Source organism: Haematobia irritans, chromosome 1, assembly GCF_050003625.1.
Source record: "Haematobia irritans isolate KBUSLIRL chromosome 1, ASM5000362v1, whole genome shotgun sequence".
In the NCBI taxonomy this organism is placed as follows: domain Eukaryota; kingdom Metazoa; phylum Arthropoda; class Insecta; order Diptera; family Muscidae; genus Haematobia; species Haematobia irritans.
Window position 1 is genome coordinate 261,848,166 of NC_134397.1, and position 25,341 is coordinate 261,873,506.

Consider the following 25,341-nt stretch of genomic DNA (forward strand, 5'->3'; position numbering starts at 1 on the left):
GCTCTTCGCACAGTGGTCCAAATTAACCATCTAGCAGAAAGCAAGTTAGTTTTCAATTATTTCGACGAGACAACAATTCCACTCTGTGGACAATGGTACTTGGTTTTGTCCGATCTATGATGGTTGTTTTCATCTTTCAAACACAAGTGATTTGTTTTTCTATTTATAGTAAAAGTAAAGTTGTACTGAACAACGTTTATATTTTTTCTAGTGGAAATTTAAAAAAAACGAATCCACCAAGAAAAGAATAATAATCAATTTTAAAAATGTTTAACTAAACTGTATTACAAACGCCAATATGTATTTATTTGAAGGTATTTATGAGCTTCTTAGATTTATCTTTTGACAGCAGAAATATACGAATAATCCGCCTTAGACATTTTCAATATTTCCCAATTCCAATTTGCGAACATGTCCCCATGTTCCGATACTCGGCATCGGAACTATACTATACTTTCTTAACCAACTTAAAATTTGGCAATATAGTTGTCTTTAACGAGAAGTTCTAATTGAAAGTGGTTTCAAGTCCGAAAGTTTGTCGATTTTTTTCTTTAAGAGAAAAATAAATTTTTATTTCAATAGAAAATTTTGTCACAATTTTATTTCTATAGAAAATTTTGTCAAAATTTTATTTCTAAAGAAAATTTTGTCAATTTTTTTTTCTATAGAAAATTTTGTCAAAATTTTATTTCTATAGAAAATTTTGTCAAAATTTGATTTCTATAGAAAATGTTGTCAAAATTTTATTTCTATAGACAACTTTTATTTCTATAGAAAATTTTTGTCAAAATTTTATTACTATAGAAAATTTTGTCAAAATTTTATTTCTATAGAAAATTTTGTCAAAATTTTATTTCTATGGAAACATTTTGTTTCAATATTTTATTTCTATAGAAATTTTTGACAAAATTTTATTACTATAGAAAATTTTGTCAAAATTTTATTTCTATAGAAAATTTTATCAAAATTTTATTTTTATATAAAATGTTTCCATAATATTAATTCTATAGAAAATTTTGTCATAATTTTAATTATATAGAAATTTTGGTTAAAATTTTATTTCTATAGAAAATTTTTGACAAAATTTTATTTCTATATACAACTTTGTCAAAATTTTATATCTATAGAACATTTTGTCAAAATGTTATTTCTATACAAAATTTTGACAAAATTTCCTATAGAAATAAAATTTTGACAAAATGTTATTTCTATAGGAAATTTTGTCTAAATTTTATTTCTATGGAAAAATTTTATTTCAACATTTTATTTCTATATAAAATTTTTTCATAATATTAATTCTATAGAACATTTTGTCATAATTTTATTCTATAGAAATTTTGGTCAAAATTTTATTTCTATACAAAATTTTTGACAACATTTTATTTCTATAGACAACTTTGACAAAATTTTATTTCTATAGACAACTTTGTCAAAATTTTATTTCTATAGGAAATTTTGTCAAAATTTTATTTCTATAGGAAATTTTGTCAAAATTTTATTTCTATAGAAAATTTTGTCAAAATTTTATTTCTATGGAAAATTTTGTCAACATTTTATTTCTATAGAAAATTTTGTCAAAATTTTATTTCTATGGAAAAATTTTGTTTCAAAATTTTATTTTTATAGAAAATTTTTTCATAATATTAATTCTATAGAAATTTTGTCAAAATGTTTTTCTATAGGAAATTTTGTCAAAATTTTATTTCTATATAAAATGTTTTCATAATATTAATTCTATAGAAAATTTTGTCATCATTTTAATTCTATAGAAATTTTGGTAAAAATTTTAATTCTATAGAAAATTTTTGACAAAATTTTATTTCTATAGACAACTTTGTCAAAATTTTATATCTATAGAAAGTTTTGTCAAAATTTTATTTCTATAGAAAATTTTGTTAACACTTTATTTCTATAGAAAATTTTGTCAACACTTTATTTCTATAGAAATTTTTTGACAAAATTTTATTTATAGACAACTTTGTCAAAATTTTATATCTACAAGAAAATTTTGCAAAATTTTATTTCTATAGAAAATTTTGTCAAAATTTTATTTCTATAGAAAATTTTGTCAAACTTTTGTCCAAATTTTATTTCTATAGAAAATTTTGTCAAAATTTTATTTCTATAGAAATTTTTGACAAAATTTTATTTCTATAGAAAATTTTGTCAAAATTATATTTCTATGGAAAATTTTGTCAAAATTTTATTTCTATAGGAAATTTTTTCATAATATTAATTCTATAGAAAATTTTGTCATCATTTTAATTCTATAGAAAATTTTGTCAAAATTTTATTTCTATAGAAAATTTTGTCAAAATTTTATTTCTATGGAAAAATATTGTTTCAAAATTTTATTTCTATAGATATTTTTGACAAAATTTTATTTCTATAGAAAATTTTATATCTACAAGAAAATTTTGCAAAATTTTATTTCTATAGAAAATTTTGTCAAAATTTTATTTCTATAGAAAATTTTGTCAAACTTTTGTCCAAATTTTATTTCTATAGAAAATTTTGTCAAAATTTTATTTCTATAGAAATTTTTGACAAAATTTTATTTCTATAGAAAATTTTTGTCAAAATTATATTTCTATGGAAAATTTTGTCAAAATTTTATTTCTATAGGAAATTTTTTCATAATATTAATTCTATAGAAAATTTTGACAAAATTTTATTTCTATAGAAAACTTTGTCAAAATTTTATTTCTATAGAAAAATTTGTCAAAATGTTATTTCTATAGGAAATTATGCCAAAATGTTATTTCTATGGAAAATGTTTGTTTCAAAATTTTATTTCTATATAAAATTTTGTCAAAATTTTATTTCTACAGAAAATTTTATACAAGTTTTATTTCAATACCAAAATTATGAAGTACTTCTTAGTTGTAGAGGAATATTATGGAAAATCTACAAAAACCTCAAAAATTCTATCAACCTTCCAAACTCTAAAAAATCTAACAATTTTGGTAGAATTCTACCAACTGTGGCAACCGTGATTGCAATTCCGTATATCAGGACATGGTAAATAATACCAATACAAAATAGAATTTTTTTTTTTCGTTATTTCCAATATTTTCTCACATACATATATGAAGACGTATAAATGTATATTCATATGTAGTTTTTTTTATAACTTTTTTGTGTGAAAAACAAAAAAACATTTAGTATCTCACATGGATTTATTCTAATGAAATATATTCTTAAGTTTATATGTTTATATGTAGGTGTCACTGTGTGTTTGTGTGAATATATTTGTTTTAATTTATGTTAATTACTGATGACATTCTAATGTTTGCTACTATCAACATTGTTTATGTTGTTTCAACGCATTTGCTTTTTTCGTTGTTAAGATGTATGCATATATAGAAAATGTTTATTCTCGATGTATATGGAAGCACTGCATAAACTTCATATACACACATACATACACATGTATACATACATAATTTGAGAAAGGAATAATAAAATGCATTTGTTTTCATTTACCTTTGGGCACCAACAACAACACCAACAACTATTTTTAATATAGAAGAAGACACGAGATCCAACACGACACGACACACAGAAAATCAATATTCCATTATATTCGATTTACTTCACTTTGACATTTACACTGGGTGGTGAGAGAATGATGAAATGAAAAAAAGAGCGAACGAGAAAAAAACACTACAATTCAACCAGCCAAAGAGAAAATAACAAATATTTTTCATTTCATTGATGGTGGTAGAGAAAAATTCATAAATTTTTGCGGAAGACCAACAGAAAAAAACTACACTTTTTTAAATTTTTTTTTATAATGAGCATATATAATTTATGTATATATACACATATAATTTATGATAGAAATTGTAATATATTCAATTGTTTTTCTTTTTTATTTGTTTGGGGGTTTTTATATTTTCATTAACACTGAAGAAAAACAAGAGTTACCAAAATTCATGGTAAACCAACCAACCAAAAAAAAACGAAAAGAAACAACACGAATCACACAAATATCCACACACCAGAGAATTCCTTTACTGGAGGCGAACACATACACTTTTTCTGATGATGCTTATTCTGCTTCTTCTTCTTCTTCTAACTTCACTGTTAATTGTTCACATTTTCATTGGATATTTTGTAAAGAAAACTTTTGATAAAATTGAATTCTTTTAACAATCTTGCCATTGTTAATTTTCTTTTATCATAGAATTTGTCTTTTTTGCACGTTTTTCTTAAGGGAAATTTTAAGTTTTATAGTTAGGAAAATTTTGTTTTTAACAGATATTTATTTTTTTTTTTTTGTTTTTCTATATTTTCTAACTTTTGACTAAATTTTTTATTTAATTTTTTTCCAACTTTTGTTTTTTTGTTTTAAAGATATTAGATCGTATAGAAAAAAGATTCTTATGCTGATTTTATTGTTATATTATTTTTTTTTGGTAGTATATATATGTATATATATCTATGGTATATATATGTATGTAAAGTGTAGAAAAAAATATATATTATGTTTTAATATTAAAAAAACGCGCGCGCTCCCCGTTTGGTATTGAGTTTTGTAGTATTTGAACGTTTAGCGTTTGTATGCGAACTATTTTGGCCAACATCTTTCATAAGCTGAGGATGCTGTGAAAAACAACACATTTCACTTTCGCTCTTGATTTTTCTGTTCTCTCATAACACTCACAGCTCTCTTTTGGCATTTGTGGGAGAATGAGAGCAAGGTATGGGGAAATTTTTATTCTTTCAAATCTCCCCCCCCCTACACCCCTCATTTTCATCGAAAACACATTGGGGCATATTAGACTAACCAAACGCACCACAAGTGCTTAACACACACACACACACACAAACATACTGACAAATGCCAAAATACATCCCCCCAAAATTGTATAAAAGATTCACAAGTGTGTTACTCTCTCCTCGTGTTTGTATACCTGTCATCTAATTTATTTGTGCGTGAGTAAGAGTCTATGTGAGTATATATCAAAGATAGGTAAACTAGAGATTAGAGATGGGGAGAATACAATAATGGTGAGTGATGGAAGATGGCTAAGGGCATTTTTGAATTTGAATATTCGTATCGTTTTTGACTTTTCCACATGGATGCTGACTGTCTGTCAAATTGCTTTTTGACATTTGCTTGGTGTGATGTTTCCTATCATCTGTGTAGTACGTATTGAGGTTAGATACATTTCATTTAACACTCTCTGTTGTTAATGATACTCACATTTCTCGTGTAATTGAAACTCTTTTAAATAAATTTATTTCTTTTTATGTTTCTTAATTAGTCCTTACATATATTTATGTATACTTTGAACAAGTTAAAAAAACTGGTATTTTATATATTTTTTGACCCATTATTCCAAAGTAAGCGAAAAATGGTGATCTAAAGTTACCGGAAATAGATCCTATAAACAATGTCAAATATTTTGAAACGAAAGTTGCCTTGTTTTGTGAGATTGGGCAACCCTAGTGTTGCAACCTGCCAACTCAATGCTCTATCGTAAAGGTTGACATTTTAAAGGTTATACGTACTCAGAAAGTTGATTGTATTGTTATACCCTCCACCATAGGATGGGGGTATATTAACTTTGTCATTCCGTTTGTAACACATCGAAATATTGTTCTAAAGTATATATATTCTGGGTCGTGGTGAAATTCTGAGTCGATCTGAACATGTCCGTCTGTTGAAATCACGCTAACTTCCGAACGAAACAAGCTATCGACTTGAAACTTGGCACAAGTAGTTGTTATTGATATAGGTCGGACGGTATTGCAAATGGGCCATATCGGTCCACTTTTACGTATAGCCCCCATATAAACATATGGCTTGCGGGGACTCTAAGAGAAGCAAATTTCATCCGATCCAGCTGAAATTTGGTACATGGTGTCAGCATATGAACAACCATGCAAAAATTGGTCCACATCGGTCCATAATTACATATAGCCCCCATATAAACCGATCCCCCCATTTGGCTTGCGGAGCCTCTAAGAGAAGCAAATTTCATCCGATCCGGCTGAAATTTGGTACATAGTGTAAGTATATGGTCTCTAACAACTATGCAAAAATTGGTCCACATCGGTTAATAATTATATATAGCCCCCATATAAACCGATCCCCCGATTTGGCTTACGGAGCCTCTAAGAGAATCAAATTTCATCCGATCCGGCTGAAATTTGGTACATGGTGTTAGTATATCGTCTCTAATGACCATGCAAAAAATGGTTCACATTGGCCCATAATTATATATAGCCCCCATAGACACCGGTCACCAGATTTGAACTCCGGAACCTCTTGGAAGACCAAAATTCTTCTAATTCAGTTGAAATTTGGTACGTGATGTTAATATATGGCCTCAAATACCCATGCAAAAATTGGTCGAAATCGGTCCATAATTAAATATAGCCCCCATATAAACCGATCCCCAGACTTGACCTCCGGAGCCCCGTGGAAGAGCAAAATTCATCCGATTCGGTTGAAATTTGGTACGTGATGTTAGTATATGGTATCCACACGCAGAGAAGAAACATGATTGTCACAATCATATTCGAAGAGCAAAATAATATGATAGGAGCTATTTTTGCGGCGACCATGTAACATTTTAACCTGCAACCATGTTGGCTCAGTGAACATGGTTCTAAGAAAAATATAATTGTCCTCATCTAAAATGTTATTATATTGATAAAAAGAATTTTGTTTGAATGAAAAGACAATGGTCACAATTTAAAATGTTATGGTATTCATTAAAAATGTTTTTCTCCTAGTTAAAAGAACATGGTCACATCCTAAAATGTTTTGATCTTTATGAAAAAACTTTTTTCATCGTCGAAAAAAGGACGCCACTTGAGAAAAGAAACACAAAATAAATTTTATTTATTGGTTTTTATTTATTTATAAACTAATTCATTGTTTATTTGTATTTATAATGCCGTTCCAGCAAACATCATATATTTTTACACACTCTATTTTATTTCAATCTCAACAATAAGTAATTATTCCATATTTACATCGTGCTCATCAAATGTACAAACGCAGACATCATATAACTGCAAATAAAAATAAATGATACCATATAGCAAAATGCAGTACAAAAAACAGGTACATTTTTTCAATTACACTTTCCTTTTTTTGTGGTCACATAAAACCACGTGCCACTTAAATAAATTAACACAAAACACAAAAAATCCGTATTCTTCGTCCATTCCAAGAAACAATCAACACACGACTGACGCGCAAAATGAAAATCGTGTGTACCTGGTCAATGTTTTTATAAAATTCTTTTCGCTGCAAAAAAGTTAAAAAATTAAATGTTCACGAAAAAAATGTAAATGGTCTTTATGGCCATGTAATGGTTCTAGACATGTCTATACTCAACCTATAAAAATTCTTTTTTCCCTGTAAAAAAGTAAAAAAAAATGGAATGGTCAGGAACATGATTTTCCCGACCATTTAATGGTTTCAAATTCTATCATTTAAATGATAAAACATGTTTGCGGTATTTGAGAACCATTCAAATGCTTATTGCCACAATACATTTTTCTCCGCTCGAAAACTATTTTTACAAAGACAAAATACATGGTTTTCGCGGCAATTACATGCTCTAGATAAGCATTAAATGGATATGGCAACCATGTCCATGTTTTTCTGTGCGTGCAACAACCATGCAGGAATTGGTTCATATCAGTCCATAATTTTATATAGCCCCCATATAAACCGATCCCCAGATTTGACCTCCGGTGCCTTTAGGAGAAGCAAAATTCATCCGATCTGGTTGAAATTTGGTACGTGATGGTAGTAAAGGGTGATTCTTTTGAGGTTAGGATTTTCATGCATTAGTATTTGACAGATCACGTGGGATTTCAGACATGGTGTCAAAGAGAAAGATGCTCAGTATGCTTTGACATTTCATCATGAATAGACTTACTAACGAGCAACGCTTGCAAATCATTGAATTTTATTACCAAAATCAGTGGCAGAAAATCCGCTTTTTTATCGACAAATTTTGTTCAGCGATGAGGCTCATTTCTGGTTGAATGGCTACGTAAATAAGCAAAATTGCCGCATTTGGAGTGAAGAGCAACCAGAAGCCGTTCAAGAACTGCCCATGCATCCCGAAAAATGCACTGTTTGGTGTGGTTTGTACGCTGGTGGAATCATTGGACCGTATTTTTTCAAAGATGCTGTTGGACGCAACGTTACGGTGAATGGCGATCGCTATCGTTCGATGCTAACAAACTTTTTGTTGCCAAAAATGGAAGAACTGAACTTGGTTGACATGTGGTTTCAACAAGATGGCGCTACATGCCACACAGCTCGCGATTCTATGGCCATTTTGAGGGAAAAGTTCGGAGAACAATTCATCTCAAGAAATGGACCGGTAAGTTGGCCACCAAGATCATGCGATTTGACGCCTTTAGACTATTTTTTGTGGGGCTACGTCAAGTCTAAAGTCTACAGAAATAAGCCAGCAACTATTCCAGCTTTGGAAGACAACATTTCCGAAGAAATTCGGGCTATTCCGGCCGAAATGCTCGAAAAAGTTGCCCAAAATTGGACTTTCCGAATGGACCACCTAAGACGCAGCCGCGGTCAACATTTAAATGAAATTATCTTCAAAAAGTAAATGTCATGGACCAATCTAACGTTTCAAATAAAGAACCGATGAGATTTTGCAAATTTTATGCGTTTTTTTTAAAAAAAAAGTTATCAAGCTCTTAACAAATCACCCTTTATATGATATTTAACCGCCAAGCCAAAAGTAGTCCATATCAGTCCATAATCATATATAGCCCCCATATAAACCAATCCCGAGATTTGGTTTTGGAGCCTCTTGGAGGAGCAAATTTCATCCGAGTCAGTTGAAATTTGGTACATTGTGCTAGTATGTGGCCACTAACAACCATGCCTAAATAGGTACATATCGCCTATAGTTATATATAGCCCACAGATAAATCGATCCCCAATCACACAAAAATTGGTCCATAACAAGTTCATAATTGTATATAGCCCCCATATAAGCCCCCCACGTATGGACTAACTCACAATTTAGAAAACGATTTCTCTTGTCGAGAATTGTTGTGAATCACAAGAATAGTCCAGTCACATTAATTATCATGCGCTCACTACCCAATTTCGCATACACTCACGATTTCAATCATGCTCACAATGAAAATCATCCTTTTGACCTAGGATCCATACCAACGAGTATCGAGAAATGTGATGGTTCACGCGAATTTGTGGTAAGTGTCAAGTTTATTACATATTTTATGTCGTGAGTCAAGTGTATTGTCAAAGTCACAATTATGATCGTGTGTCACGAGGTAGTGTTTAAAACACGTTTGTGCCTATTGTGAATTCCCATAGTGCATTACATATAAACATCTAAGCTTAATAAATCCCACCATTAAAATTTTTGAGTGCATTTGTTTGTTAAGTTCTCCTATACATTTTACGTGTAGTGTTATTTATTTTATTCACCTTTGTTTCGTTGAAGGGGGTTTTCAGCTATGCTAAGGTGGTGTATGTTATATGGAGGTGGGCTCTCTTTGGGCTGTGTTGCACTTGTAAAGCAGAATTTAGCATAGACACGATCCATAACGAATCAAAATCCAATACAGCCGTACAGATGTCGTTCAGGGACCGTAGAGTTTTGATATTAACGCCATTGTGTTGCATTGAATGATCTTAAGCTCGAAAAAACAGAAAAACTTTTATTTGGAAATAAAGTACGAAAACACCAAAAACATAAAATGTTTATTTCATTATTATTTTTTGATTTCAAACCATACGTTGACTAAACAACTACAATAGGAGCTTAACAAACAGTGGAAATGTATGCTTGTCAAAGTTTCTGCTACAAATGGTGAATAACAATAAAAGCCAAATGGCCACCACAGACAAGCTTACAAGACCTTTTCCTTTTGATGAAATTTCGCATAATCAAATATTAAAGTGACTGCTCTCTACACTGAAAAAACAGTGAACCCACCATAAAGAAAAATGTTGGTTAATTTTAAATTATTTTTAGAAAATGTTAACTAGACATCACTGCGATATCACAAAAATAAGTAAATTTTTTTCGACAAATTCATGAACATTTATTAAACGTAATTCATTTTTTTTCACTCGTTCAAGAAAATTTTGTAGTTTGAAGAAAAAATTGGAGTTCAAAATTGCAAGAATGTCTTTAGTACCATACAAAATTAAAGATAGGCGCAGTTGTAGTAAATTTTACAAATTTAAAGAGATAATAAACTATTTGGTGATATATGACAAATCTTCTATATGTACATCTTCCTCAGAGAAGTACGAATTTAGAAAATCTTTATGCTTCATTTGTGTATATTTTTTTCAATTGTTTTCAGTTCATCTAACTAACGTACGCAAAAAATGTTTAGAGTAAAGGAAAGTTTCTCCAATTATAATAATTCCATGAATTAAAATAAAAAATAGAGAGTTCATTTTTTTTTTTTTTTTTGAGTGGACAAATAGTACAATTTTTTTGTTTTCTTCCAAACAACTGCCTACAAGCAGTGCAAGCGACGTACAATTTAAAATAGAGAATCTACAGCTTCCATTCTAGTGTCATGATTAATTAATTGATTTGATTTGAAAATTCCAATATTTTTTTTTAATTGATTGAATTAAAAATTTATTTGATGTCAATTGCAAAACTTATTTTTTTTTTTAATTAACGTAACTATTTTCTAGTACTTTCTAATCTGAATTTGTGTTTTAAGTTTGATTAAAAAATTTATTGTTTGAAATAAATTTTGATTTAAAAATTAAAAAAAAAAATTTCATCACTTTTTATACCCCCTACCATAGGATGGGGGGTATATAACCTATGTCATTCCGTTTGTAACACATTGAAATATTGCTGTAAGAAAAGTATATATATATATATATATATATATATATATATATATATATATATATATATATATATATGTATATATATATATATATATATATATATATATATATATATATATATATATATATATATATATATATATATATATATATATATATATATATATATATATATATATATATATATATATATATATATATATATATATATATATATATATATATAGTTGGTATTGATGTAGATCGGACGGTATTGCAAATGGGCCATATCACCCCATATAAACCGATCCCCAGATTTGACTTGTGGAGGCTCAAAGAGAAGCAAATTTCATCCGATCCGGTTGAAATTTAGGACATCGTGTTAGTATATGGTCTCTAACAGCCATACTAAATTGGTCCACATCGATCCAAAATTATATAGGGCTCCCATATACACCGATTCCCAGATTTGGCTTGCGGACCCTCTAAGAAAAGCATATTTCATCCAATCCGGCTGAAATTTTGTACATGGTGTTGGTATATGGTCTTTAACAACCATGCAAAAATTGGTCCACATCAGTCCATAATTATATATTGCCCCCATATAAACCGATCCCCAGATTTGGCTTGCGGAGGCTCAAAGAGAAGCAAATTTCATCCAATCCGGTTGAAATTTAGAACATGGTGTTAGTATATGGTCTCTAACAACCGTGCCAGAATTGGTCCATATCGGTCCATTATTATATATAGCCCCCATATAAACCGTTCTCCAGATTTGACCTCCGGACCCTCTTGGAGGAGAAAAATTCATCCGATCAGGTTCAAATTTGGAACGTGGTGTTAGTATATTGCCGCTAACAACCATACCAAAATTGGTCCATATCGGTCTATAGTTATATAAAGCCGATCCCCAATCACACAAAAATTGGTGCATATCGGTTCATAATCATGGTTGCCACTCGAGCCAAAATTTTATTTCTATAGAAAATGTTGTCAAAATTTTATTTCTATAGAAAATTTTGTTAAAATTTTATTTCTATAGAAAATTTTGTTAAAATTTCATTTCTATAGAAAATTTTGTCAAAACGTTAGTTATATAGAAAATTTTTTCAAAATTTTAATTCTATAGAAAATTTTGTCAAAATTTTATTTCTCTGGAAACTTTTGTTAAAATGTTATTTCTGTGGAAAATTTTGTTAATATGTTATTTATATAGAAAATTTTGTTAATTTAATATATACCACATATGGACTTACTTACAATTTAGAAGACGGTGTTAGGAGGTTTTATGATACCTTGCCATCGGCAAGCGTTACCGCAACCCAAGTAATTCGATTGTGGATGACAGTGTTTAGAAGAAGTTTCTACGCAATCCATGGTACATAAGCTTCGACCTGGCCGAACTTACGGCCGTATATACTTGTTTTAACTGACTTAGTTTTCCGAGTTAGATTAAAAAGTTAATTGTATCAATTTATTGTTTAATTAAAAATTTACAAATTTTCATTCATTGAATTAATTAACTAAATGCTTCTATCTTGATTGAAAAGTTAATTGTATCAGTTAATTTATTAATTGAAATATTTTTCAACTTCAATCAACTTTTTTATTGGGAGATATTTTGTCGGTGACATGTATCAAGACTAAAGTTCAATGGAAATGTTTCATAAAATCCTAAATCTATTTGCATTTAATCCATTTCAAGATATTGAAAAAATTGTCTATATGGAGTCCATATTTAAATATGCATTTTCGCATATTGCATCTTCGTAATGTTCTATGATGGATATCATATAATGTTTATCGATGGGTGCCCTACATACTGAACTCCAAATTTTAAAGGGACAATTTTTATCCAATTTGATTGAAATTTAGTACGTCCCTAAAAGATGTAATCAAGATAATTTATATTGGATAAAAATTATATAAATTGCCGCTGGGACTTTTAGAGCAAATTTGAAGATGAACTGAAAATTTCAAAATGTACCAAATAGATCATTGTGGTACTAGTGTACTTTTGGAAAGAGGAAAGTACCAAAAATTAGTACAATTGTACCAAATTTTACATCCCTGTTGTGACCAAATTGCCTTACGAAAATAAGCTCTATTTGAATACAAAAAAGAACCCGACTATATTAACACGACGTACCAAATTTCAACTGAATCAGATGAGCCAAAAGGCTCCAGAGGTCAAATCTGGGGATCGGTTTATATGGGGGCTATATATAATTATGGACTTATGCGAACCAATTTTTGCATGGTTGTTAGAGATCATATACCAACACCATGTACCAAATTTCAACCGGATTTCGACCAATTTTTGAATATATGTTTGAGGCCATATATTAACACCACGTACCAAATTTCAACTGAATCAGATGAATTTTGGTCTTCCAGGAGGCTCCGGAGGTCAAATCTGGGGATGAATTTATATGGGGGCTATATATAATTATGGACTTATGTGGACCAATTTTTGCATGGTTGTTAGAGACCATATACCAACACCATGTACCAAATTTCAGCCGGATTTTCAGCGGGATTGGATTTATTACAGGATCTCAAAATTTTTGAGAGGAATTTTATCTATACCACCAAGGCCGTATTCAGGGGGGGGATGAGGGGGATCAGCCCGTCAAACGATGGTCGAGAAAACAAATTGTTTTTGTTCTCGCACCACAAATTTCATTTTTGGAAAATGTCTTTCTGCTTTTTATTTGTGTTTGTTGTTCTTTTTGTGAACATGACTCGCTTTGTTTGGCCATAGCAACAACAACGAAACATCCAAACACACATGTGATTGGCTGTTTCGCAAAACCTGCGAAAAGAACATGCCTAATTCAGCGATGGAAGCACTTGGAGAGTGCAATAAAGAGATATTTCCAAACGTGCATATTCTTTTAAAAATTTTGGACACTTTGCCAGTTACTCAGGGATGGAAGATACAATTTTTAAGAAAGTACAAAAAAGGTATTTTTTGGGCGGAAAGGTACTTTTTACTAAATTTCAACAAAAATTTCACTGGAAAATTATTGTTAAGAGACAAAGTTTTAAAGAAAATAAAATTTTGACAAAATTTTCTATATAAATACAATTTTGCAAAAATTTTCTATAGAAATAAAATTTTGCAAAAATTTCCTATAGAAATAAAAATTGTACAAAATTTTCAATTGAAATAAAATTTTGACAAAATTTTCTTTAAAAATAAAATTTTGCAAAAATTCTGTATAGAAATAAAATTTTGACAACATTTTCTACCGAAATAAAAAATCGATAATATAGAATCGCATTCTTTTTTCGACTAAAACATTCTTGAAGTTCAATAAAATCCTGTTTTTGACTATGTCTTTTACAAAATCGAGATTTTCTTCCCACATGAACATGTCTGTTTTGCCATATTTGTAAAAGACTATTAGCAAATAAGGTTGATAAAGACTCTCAAAATATTAAAATATTTTGTCAAAGCTATTGTACCATAAATCTGATATCGACTCAAAAATGTCTACACAAAAGCTACTAAATCATTCGCGGGGGTACTACGGTACTGACCGGGGTGAAAAAGTATTGAAAAAAGTACTATAGTACTGCATTTTCCATCCCTGCAGTTACTACGTACTCATCCGAACTTTCATTTTCAACAATGAAGAGATTAAAGACGTATCTTAGAAATTCGACTAGCGAGAGTAGACTCAATGGATTGGCATTAATGTCGGTTCATCGCCGAATAAATGTGCCGACTGAAGAAGTAATTGATTTATTTGCTGCTCAAAAAGCCCGTCGGCTCAATTTAATATTATAAAAATATTGTATACATACCTATGCATAATTAAAATTTTCTACACATGAGATTATATGAATATTTTTTTTTTAAGTTGAAACCACCCCCCACACACCCACCCCCCCACCCCCGAATTAAAATCCTGGCTACGCCTTGTATACCACAGTCGTCCCCAAATGTGAAACGTGAAATGTAATATTTTTTCCGCCACACTGAGGAACAGAGTATTATAAGATATTGTTTATATTTGAAATGCCCAGAAGGAGACGAAATACACATATGGTGTCTTTAGCAATAATGCGTATAGCCGGCCCCAGAGCCGGTTGCCACAGTTGGTAGAATTCTACAAAATTTTTTTTATTTTTTTACTGTTATGTAGATTGGTAGAATTCTTAATTTTTGGTACATTTTGCAAAGAGGTACTTCTTCATAAATTTTCTATTGAAATAAACTAGAAATTTTGATTTTATTCGATCTTTCTTTTTTCCAATAGAAAATAATTAATCAAGCTTGAGATCGTTTTTTGTATGTATTGGTTTCTTTATTTTTCAATATTTCGCAATTACATTGAATTGCTTCATCAGGAGTCGATGTATGCAAAACATTTAAGTGTAACACAACAACAACACATAAAGCTTAAAACTAGAGTAGTATCACTACGTTCGTCTATTACTTTTATTGCACTGAATAAAAGCAATAAAAGTAATAGACGAACGTAGTGATACTACTCTAGTTTTAAGCTTTATGTGTTGTTGTTGTGTTACACTTAAATGTTTTGCATACATCGACTCCTGATGAAGCAATTCAATGTAATTGCGAAATATTGAAAAATAAAGAAACCAATACATACAAAAAACGATCTCAAGCTTGATTAATTATTTTCTATTGAAATAAACTTTTAACAAAATTTTCTTCAAAATTTTATTTCGCAGAAATAACATTTTTAAAAATTTTCGCAGAAATAAAATTTTTACAAAATTTTCTATAGAAATAAAAGTTTAACAAAAATTTTTATAGAAATAAAATTTTGCAAAATAAGTTTTTTAGAAAATCTAAAAAAAATTGTCCAAATCGGTCTAGATTTAAATATACGTATAATTTTACAATAGTCTTTAAATTTTATATAATGTAATTTTAGCACTTTTTGGCTTCGAAAAGTACTTTTTTAACACATTTTTAGTACTTTTTCGTCAACATCATTTATTATCCCTGGTACTGACGCAGTTTCGTTCTCTTGGTTTTTTATTCTCTCTGTTGTTTCTTAAGCTAGCGTTGCCAAGTTGGGGAATTTCCCCCAAATTTAGGGATTTTTTCCTCTTTTGGGGAGATTTTTAGGGGAAATACTTATTTTTGGTTTTTTTTTTAGGGGTGAAAAATATCCTACACCTTATAAAATAAAACAATACTCAATCAAATTTGAAAGCATTTGGGCATGGATTTGAAAAAAAAAAATAAAAAAATTAATTACGTTATTTACTTCCAACAATTTGGACACTGCAGAAAATTTAGAAATTTATGACTATTTTTGGCAAAAAAATAATTCCTTCCTCCCAAACGAAATTTTAGACAAACAAAGTTCGTTTCTCATTTGCTTTTCGTTGAAAGGAAGTGTATTTGGAAGAAAAGTATATACTTTTTGTGATAAACGTTTATTCTTTTCCAGGATGTAAAACCAATTTCATAAAGACTAACTCAAAAAAAAATTTTCTGGCTAATTGCATTTTCCCTCACATCTTTCTCACTTCCACGAAGTTTTTTAGTCCTTAGCACCTTTATCTGTAATACAAACAATGTAGAAGAAATTATACGATTTTATAAATGTTTAAATTTTTTTTTTACTTTTCGCCTGGACGGAGAATCGAACCGCGGACCATGCAATTTGTAAGCCAACATACTATCCACTGAGCCATGTAGCCGTTATTGTCATCAATAGACAATTACCCATATAAGTTATATTTATATAGCATAGCTTGCGGCGCCCACGAGCCGATTAAACAAAGTTTATTTAACAGAAAAATACATTTAGTTGGGCACCGTGGAGCAGTGGTTGCTACGTCCGACTTGCATGTCAAGGGTCGTGGGTTCGATCCCTGCTTCGACCAAAGTTTTTTTTTACATATATTCCAGATAGGGTCGAAGGATTCCGAAAAAATTTTCAACATTACATTCTACTATATTAAATTTTTACTATGAACTGTAAAATGTGTCTTATTAATGACCTAAATTTAGAAACGAACAGTGTTTGGTAAAAACGAAATGGACTGTGTTGTTGGTTCAAAAATACCTTTTTTTATTGAAAAAAATAAAAATTTTGTAACAAACGATTTTTTTTTTTGGTGATAAAATGTATACTTTTCGAAGCAATTCAAAAAACTCTAACAAAAGAAAAACGTTTTCCAAACGTTTTTTTTTTCTTTGCGTGTAATGCACATATATTTACTGAATTTTATTTTGTTAACTTTTCTACATATTGATATACATATTGTTGTACTTGTATCAATGCAGGATTTTTTTTTCTCAAAATTTTGAAAGGCATTTTTATCTATTTATGTACATTCCTAAAATTTTTGGGGGTTTTTGAAAAAAACTCTAGAACTATTTTTTTTTTCTTAAGATTTGGGGGTAAGGTCCACAAATGAACTGACCAAGGCCGTATTCAGGGGGGGGGGGGATGAGGGGGATCAAACCCCCCCGAAATGAATGAATATTTTTATATAAATAAATATATATTTTTAGCTGCATAGAAAAATCTTACCGAAGATGTTGAAGAAAAGCTGGAGGTTTTATTTTGAAAAACGCTTACCTATAAAACTAGGCCATAGCAACAACAACGAAACAGCCAAACACACAAGTGTAAATGAAATGGCGCAAAACCTGCGAAAAAACCTGCCTAATTCAGCGATGGAAGCAATAAAGAGATATTTCCAAACGTGCATATTCTTTTAAAAATTTTGGTCACTTTGCCAGTTACTCAGGGATGGAAAATACAATTTTTAAGAAAGTACAAAAAAGGTATTTTTTGAGCGGAAAGATTATTGTCGAGAGACTGAATTTTAAAGAAAATAAAATTTTGACAAAATTTTCTATAGAAATAAAATTTTGCAAAAATTTCCTATAGAAATAAAATTTTTACAAAATTTTCAATTGAAATAAAATTTTGACAAAATTTTCAATTGAAATAAAATTTTGACAAAATTTTCTATAAAAATAAACTTTTGCAAAAATTCTATATAGAAATAAAATTTTGACAACATTTTCTACCGAAATAAAAAAAATCGATAATATAGAATCGCATTCTTTTTTCGACTAAAACTTTCTTGAAGTTCAATAAAATCCTGTTTTTGACTATGTCTTACAAAATCGAAATTTTCTTCCCACATGAACATGTCTGTTTTGCTATATTTGTAAAAGACTATTAGCAAATAAGGTTGATAAAGACTTTCTCAAAATATTAAAATATTTTGTCAAAGCTATTGTACCATAAATCTGATATCGACTCAAAAATGTCTACACAAAAGGTACTAAATCATTCACGGGGGTACTACGGTACTGACCGGGGTGAAAAAGGTTTGAAAAAAGTACTATAGTACTGCATTTTCCATCCCTGCAGTTACTACGTGCTCATCTGAACGTTCATTTTCAACAATGAAGAGATTAAAGACGTATCTAAGAAATTCGAGTAGCGAGAGTAGACTCAAAGGATTGGCATTAATGTCGGTTCATCGCCGAATAAATGTGCCGACTGAAGAAGTCATTGATTTATTTGGTGCCCAAAAAGCCCGTCGGCTCAATTTAATATTATAACCAGTGAGTAAAGTAGAAAGTCGGACGGGCCGACTATATCATACCCTAAACCACCCCTACTGAATTAGTAAACATAAGCATTTGTGGGGTATCATTGGTATAGGTTTTGGAGAACATAAAGGGGGGTACATGTTTATGGGTGTCGTGTCACAATCTGAGCAGAAATGTCTAATATTAGGAGCTATAGTTTATTTTGCACCAAAAAAGTTAGTATGCCACTAATATTGAGCCCATTATTAAAAAAGAGAAAATCGTTCAATTAGTGTGGGTAATAACTCCAAATTTGTAAAAATCGAGCAATATTCTTATGTAAGAGCTACAAGTACGTATAAATACGATCGGGTAGTACATCGAAATTTAAAATTTGAGTAACATTGGTTAATAAATAAGTGTACTATGGCCAAATTAGGGAAAATAGAGCGATGCATATATATGGAAGCTATATTTAAATCTGAACCAATTTGCATAATATTTTGCGGGTTTGATTAATATCACAAAAGGTTACCTTGTGCAAAATTTGAGAAAGATCAGTTAAGAAATGGGGGCTCTACGGTCAAAAATAAGGTTATTAGGGGCGAATTTTTCAAAATCGGGCGATACATATATGGGAGCTATATCTACATCTGAACCGATTTTGATGAAATTTTGCACATACCGTTAGTACTATAGTGGACTGGATCTAGCCAACTTTGAGTAAGATCGGTTAGTAAATAAGGGTTCTATGGCCAAATTTAGAAAAATCTGGCGGTACATATATATGGGAGCTATAGCTAAATCTGAACCGATTTCGATGATTTTTTACACATACAGTTAATGCTATGGAAGATTACATTTAGCTAACTTTGAGTAAGATCGGTTGATAAATTAGGGTTTTGTGGCCAAATTTGGGAAAATCTGGCGATACATATATATGAGAGCTATATCTAAATCTGAACCGATTTGGATGAAATTTTGAAGACTTGAAGGGCGGTAAAAAAGATTACCTTTTGCCAAATTTGGTGACGATCCGTTTGAAAAAAGCACAACGTGACCCCATTTGTAGAAATCGGGCGATACATATATGGGAGCTATATCTAAATTTGATCCGATTTCTTCCAAATTCAATAGCGTTCGTCCTTGTGCCAAAAAACTCCCTGTACCAAATTTCATCAAAATCGGTTAATAATTGCGACCGGAATCCTGTGAACAACAAATACATGGACAGACGGACGGACACCAAGCGCTAGATCGACTCAGGAGGTGATTCTGACCCCATATAGACCCCATATTTTATGGGGTCTAAAATCAATATTTCTGGTAGGCACATTTTTTGGCAGATCAAACTTATTACACCCTAACCACTATGTGGTTTAGGGTATAATAAACCCTATGTAGTTTAGGGTATAAAAATATTGTATACATACCTATGCATAAATAAAATTTTCTACACATGAGATTATATGAATATTTTTTTTTTTAAGTTGAACCCCCCCCCCCCCCCCCCACCGAATTAAAATCCTGGCTACGGCCTTGGAACTGACAACACTATCTTAACCCCAAAACGTATAAACATACATTTTGGCAATTGATTATCTTCAATGGGTTATAGTTTTCTTAAATGGCAAGATTTACGAAAGTGAATATGTTTTTATATTCACTTTTACTACAACTATGAATTTGCAATTTCATTATCACATCATTTTCATGAAACATCGCCATATGGAAAATCTATAGTATGTGCTATCACGTGTACTCATATTGTTTTCAACATAATCGTCTAAAACTATAATATATTTTTAATATTAATCTTTGAAGATTCACGTGTATGCGAGATTATCAAGTATACTCAAATAATAATAGTAAAATATAAATAAACAAAAATCGATGAATAGTTCATATATATATAGAGTCTCGAGACTCTAGCTTTACGAATAAGAAACAAGCAGACCGATTGAGAGACAAATAAACGTTTGACCGTGATCAACAATGTTGCTACAAATTTTAAAGTGGCATATTAGAGCGTGATAGATTTTCTAAAAAAAAAAACAAATATACACATTAGCGTAGCTAGACAATTTTCCTAGGGGGGGGGCTATAGCCCCCCTAGCTAAAACTTTATAGACTGAACTTATAGGTTCAACTAATGTTTTATTTCATAAAATTGAATAAAAAAATAGACATCAAAATAACTCGACAATCAATTTATAATAAAGCAACTAAAAGTACCTTACGGGAAATTGGTGCAAATTGCCACTGACGGACCTATCACAGAACTGGTACCTGTGTTCCAGTTAGTTGCAATTTTCACATTTAGTGAAATAAAATTATCAGAATAACCTTTTGTTTGACATATTTCAAAAAAAAATCATTTCGGATTCGATTAGGAGCCCAAATTGAAAGAGATTTCTAAGAGTTTGTCCGAGACTGGTTCCTGAAGACCTGTTTATGGGTTGCTCCTGCTAAATTGTCCCAGGACGTGTCCTTTGGGATGAGTCCACGACGCGTCCGAAAATGTAAGTTTACTCCGTCAATGAAAAACCCATGTTAAAGTGGACGGTCCCTTCCACACATTTTGATCAGAACTGGGACTGGTCCATACACACCAGGGACTAGTCCTGTACCAGTTCTGTGGTTGATCCACTTCCCGTAGGGTAGATCCCCACTTTACCCAGCAAAAAATTGGGAGTTGTTCTAAAGGCACAACTTTAAAAGCACTTCCAAAATTATCCTCACAAAGAAGTTAACTATTTTAACTACACAGGAAGTTTTTTTACTTCTTTTTTATATTTTAATGCGTAATTTTTTGTTTTCTTTTTTCAAATAGTTAAAAAAAAGAGTAAGAATAAATAAAATGGTACAAATTATTCAAATTTTGTCACAAAAATGCTAAATCGACTGTAGAAAAATCGATAATATTTTGAAAAACGTTTCAAACAAGCGTTAGAATGCATTAAAAATCATAAAAAAGTATAAAAATTATTTATTTGGGAAAATATCACAAAATTTTTAATTCACATTCAAAACACTGAATTCAGATCACACCTTAAGAAGTGATGCAAATTCATTGCAACGGTTGTTGAAACGGTGGACATTCGTTCTATGACAAGTTCATATTACATTCATCGCTTCTCCGCCAATTTTGTACCACTTCCAGACCCAAAAAGAACATTTTCACTTCTTTTTCGGCGACGCTTTTTTGCAGCATTATTAAGATATTAATTTATGAAAGAATAGTTTTAATATCAATTACTATTTTTTATTCAACTAAATCATAAGTTCAACCACAGCTTTATTTCATAAATATCAGACTTCTACCACAACCCAAGTAATTCGATTGTGCATGAAAGTCTTTAGTGAAACTTTGTGCGTTGTACGAGTATATACTTGTTTAATTTTTATAAAAATGTAAAATTGTAAATAGGTTTTGAAATTCTGGGGGGGGGGGGGCTAAAATTTTTCTGGGGGGGTCTAAGCCCCCTCCCCAGAGGCCTTCCTACGCTTATGAATATACACACAAAAAAAATTTTTTTCTGATTCAATCACGAAATTAATTGATCCAATTATTTTTTTAATTGAAATGTCTTCAATCACAGAAATGATAGTATCAATTAAAAAATTAATTGATCAAATTAAAAAAATCATTGATACTATTAATTTTTGTAATTGATTTTTCAATTCAATTAAAAAATTTATTGAATCAATTAAATTTTTAATTGAATATTTTTCTAAAACTCAATTAAGACTTTAATTGGAAAAATGTTCGTGAAATTTTTTTTGTGTATTTTTTTTTCTGTACCTAACCTAGCTTTTGGCGGCAAAAATTTTGTTTTCTCGCCAAACATAAAATTGTTGTTGAAATCAGATTCATAATGTCCGAGAAAATAACATGTCAAACATGTTACATGTTCACTGACCACATAACATAACATTTTGTGCTAGGAAGCGTTCAAATTCCTTATCTGCGAGTAGTGTGACATTGTTCAGAGCTTTTGTTGTTATTTCCTGGCCAGTGAGGTAATCTTGTAAATTAACGATGGTCCAAAATAAAATTTCGTTGTGGCAACACTGGCCACCACCTTATTATTACATGAAGCTGTTGCTAACCGCATCACCACTTGCGTACGCGTAGAACATTGTTAACGATAGCGCCATGGTATCTGGTAACAACCCCCAAATTACCAGAGTTCAAGATTTACGAAATAAAGAACATGCCCATCACACTTACAATGAATCGAAAGATACATATGTTTTGTTTTTTTTGGGGAATACCATTGATCTTATGAAACGAAATCACAAATCTTATGAAAATCATCACGTGAACATTTACGATTATGCAATGACTTGTTATTTTTTGATATTCCAATCTATTTTTCAGCTCATCGTTAAATCACAACAAACTCTCGAGACTTTCAACTGTACCAACGATGAGCGTTATCAATTTTCAAACAATTTGGGATGTAAACAAATATTTTCGAAGACCCAAACAAAAAGCATTGATTTTGGAGTGATAGATTTTCTAATTTTAATAGATGGTGAAAAAGTATTTAAATAAATCCATTCGATAGAAGCGCTCTGGCTCTAAATTTGTATAATCTGAAACCTCCGTTAAAAATTTCTGAAGTGATTGGTTGAAGGTTGTCTATGGAAAATTAAATTCCAATTACGAGCCCGCTTACAGGACCATCTCAATAAACATAAACATAAATGAAGAAATGCATTAGGTCAGGTTAGGTGGCAGCCTATTAATTCAGGTTCACCAAAGATAATTGAGAATAACAAGATTAAGCCTTGTGCTCTTATAAAGAGAAAACAAATGTCAAGGTGTTGAGGGCTATGAGAAAAAAATTTTATTTGTCAATCTCTCTGCCCAGGAATAAATTAAAACAGCAATATTCACATAAAACCATAATAATTTGGACCATCGCTTTAACACACATACGGTTTATTTTAATTTTCTATAATCGTTTTGGTATTGCTTTTATGGGTTTTAATTCAGAAATATATGAAAAACACAAATGTTATGATATTTTCCGACGCAAACGGCAGTACATTTGAGAGACACGTCGACGCAAACTTCATGATATTTTGTTGGCAGAGTCCTCTGGTGCTTCAGTTTTGCAATGACAAGACTGTGTCTTCTTCTAATTTGTCTATGGGTTCACTTAGACTATGCAGTACATTGTGATACCACTTCATTGAGTGCTGCCTGCTCTTATGTTTAGTTCATATGTTTAGCTCCTTTTTATAGCCGAGTCCAAAATTTTATTTCTTTAGAAAATTTTATCGAAATTTTATTTCTATAGAAAATTTTTGTCAAAATTTTATTTCTACAGAAAATTTTGTCAAAATTTTATTTCTACAGAAAATTTTGTCAAAATTTTATTTCTATAGAAAATTTTGTCAAAATTTCATTTCTTTATAAAATTTTATCGAAATATTATTTCTATAGAAAACTTTGTCAAAATTTTATTTCTTTAGAAGATTTTATCGAAATTTTATTTCTTTAGAAGATTTTATCGGAATTTTATTTCTATAAAAAATTTAGTCAACATTTTATTTCTATAGAAAATTTAGTCAACATTTTATTTCTTTAGATTTTATCGAAATTTTATTTCTATAGAAAATTTTGTCAAAATTTTATTTCTTTAAAAAATATCTTCAAAATTTTATTTCTATAGAAAATTTTGTCAAAATTTTATTTCTTTAGAAAATTTTAGCGAAATTTTATTTCTATAGACAATTTTGTCAAAATACTATTTCTATAGAAAATTTTTGTCAAAATTTTATTTCTGTATACAATTTTGTCAAAAATTCAATTCCAATCACGACCCTGCTTACACTACCATCTCAATAAACATAAATGAAGAAATCCATTCGGTTAGACTATCCAGTACACTGTGATACCACAGTGTTGAACTTCTCTCTTATCACTAAGTGCTGCCCGACCCCATGTTTAGCTCAATGACAGGGGACCTCCTTTTTATAGCCGAGTCCAAAATTTTATTTCTATAGAAAATGTTGTCAAGATTTTATTTCTATAGAAAATTTTGTCAAGATTTTATTTCTTTAGAAAATTTTGTCAACATTTTATTTCTATAGAAAATTTTGTCAAAATTTTATTTCTTTAGAAAATTTTATTTGTACAGAAAATTTTGTCACAATTTTATTTCTATAGAAAATTTTGTCAAAAAATTTTTTTTACAAAAAATTTGGTCAAAATTTTATTTTTATAGAAAATTTTGTCAAAATTTTATTTCTATAGAAAATTTTGTGAAAATTTTATTTCTATAGAAAATTTTGTCAAAATTTTATTTCTATAAAAAAATATTTTCAACATTTTATTTCTATAGAAAATTTTGTCAAAATTTAATTTCTATAAAAACTTTGTCAAAATTTTATTTCTATAGAAAATTTTGTGAAAATTTTATTTCTATAGAAAATTTTGTGAAAATTTTATTTCTATAGAAAATTTTGTCAAAATTTAATTTCTATAAAAATATCGTCAACATTTTATTTATATAGAAAATTATGTCAAAATTTTATTTCTTTATTTCTATAGAAAATTTTGTCAAAGTTTTATTTCTATAGAAAATTTTCTCAAAATTTTATTTCTATAGAAAAGTTTGTCAAAAAGTTATTACTATAGAAAATTTTGTTAAAATTTTATTTCTTTAGAAAATTTTGTCAAAATTTTATTTCTTTATAAAATTTTATCGAAATTTTATTTCTATAGAAAATTTTGTCAAAGTTTTATTTCTATATAAAATTTTCTCAAAATTTTATTTCTATCGACAATTTTTTCAACATTTTATTTCTATAGAAAATTTTTTCAAATTTTTTTTCTACAAAAAATTTGGTCAAAATTTTATTTCTATAGAACATTTTGTCAAAATTTTATTTCTATAGAAAATTTTGTCAAAATTTTATTTCTATAGAACATTTT

The 25,341-nt window shown here is 29.7% G+C and overlaps 1 protein-coding gene across 4 annotated transcripts in view; it reads right to left on the minus strand.

The window, feature by feature from the left end:
* The window catches only part of LOC142221654 (uncharacterized), a 281,060-nt gene extending 276,513 nt beyond the window's left edge, over positions 1-4,547 (minus strand). For 3 of the 4 annotated variants that reach the window (XR_012718177.1, XM_075291410.1, XM_075291429.1), the window contains exon 1: positions 3,487-4,547. The gene's annotated coding sequence lies outside the window, so the exon portion shown is untranslated. The remainder of the gene's footprint in view (positions 1-3,486) is intronic. The other variant, XM_075291417.1, reaches the window with a different exon arrangement.
* Between the last annotated feature and the right edge of the window lie 20,794 nt (positions 4,548-25,341).